Here is a 1067-nt window from a genome sequence, read left to right as displayed (position 1 = left end):
CCTTGGTTCCCCCCCCCAAGTCCGTGTTTCAAATATGTCCATCCTTCGGGTAGTGCGCATTGCACTCCTTAAGTAGAATTCTTTTCGAAATTTCATTTTCTATTTGTTACTAATATAGAGAAATTAAATAGTTTTTCATGCACCGACCCTTCTATTCAGCAGGCTTGCTAAATTTCCTTATTAATTCTAATATTTGTTAGTGTATTCTTCTGGATTTTCGGTGCACACAATCATGTCCTCTGTATAATAACTTTTTTCCCCTTTTGATTTTTTTCTCATCTCGTTGCACTTCAGTGTAATGCTGAATAAAAGTGATGATAACAGGTATTCTTGACTCATTTCTGATCTTTGAGTAGATGGATCTTTTATTAATTCTCCATTATGATGTTTGCTGTAGGTTTTTTGGTAGATAATCTTTATCAGATTAATGAAGTTTCCTTCTATTCCTGGTTTTGGAATTTTTTTTGAATAAGTGAGACATGTTAAATATTTATTTAACTCAATAATGAGGAAGCCAACAGGATAGTAAAGTTGGTTTAAAGAATCAGAAAGACAGGTGGTGATAGGTAGTGAAAGTCAGAACAAAAACAAGGACGATGAAATAGGTTGCTTCAAAAAGAGAACTGGTTGATGGTACCACAGGACAATAAACCATAAATTGGAGAGTCATCTTCTTTGTATTTCTATAAGACAGTGCTAATAGTTATGAATGAGTGTTGTCTTACTATCTTTTTAATCTCTATATGGTCTATAATGATGCTAATTTTTCCATTTCTGTTATTAGTAATTTTTTTGTTAGTCTTGCTAGGAATTTATCAGTCTTTTTTTTTTTGATTATCAGTTTTACTTGTCTTTTTGAAAAGCCAACTTTTTGCTTCTTTGATCATATTTAGTTTGTTTTGTCGATTGTATATACTGCCTCAGCTTATAATGTGTGTATGTTTTTACAAAGAGTCAAATAAGTTTTCTTAGCAGGATTGTGGTTATTATGTAAGGAACATATCTTGTTCTGGTCCTTGCTGTTTGGCGTGCTGGCTCACGCCTGTAATCCCAGCACACTGGGAGGC

At 33.5% G+C, this 1067-nt stretch overlaps 1 protein-coding gene across 1 annotated transcript in view; it reads left to right on the top strand.

Annotated features, from left to right (window-relative positions):
* Positions 1–1067, top strand: part of RC3H1 (ring finger and CCCH-type domains 1) — an 81768-nt gene that overhangs the window by 64636 nt on the left and 16065 nt on the right. The window lies entirely within an intron of this gene.

This window comes from Propithecus coquereli, unplaced genomic scaffold (genome assembly GCF_000956105.1).
Source record: "Propithecus coquereli isolate 6110/MARCELLA unplaced genomic scaffold, Pcoq_1.0 Scaffold56, whole genome shotgun sequence".
Classification (NCBI taxonomy): domain Eukaryota; kingdom Metazoa; phylum Chordata; class Mammalia; order Primates; family Indriidae; genus Propithecus; species Propithecus coquereli.
The sequence above is the reverse complement of the archived record's forward strand: the minus strand, read 5'-3'. Positions and strand labels throughout refer to the sequence as shown.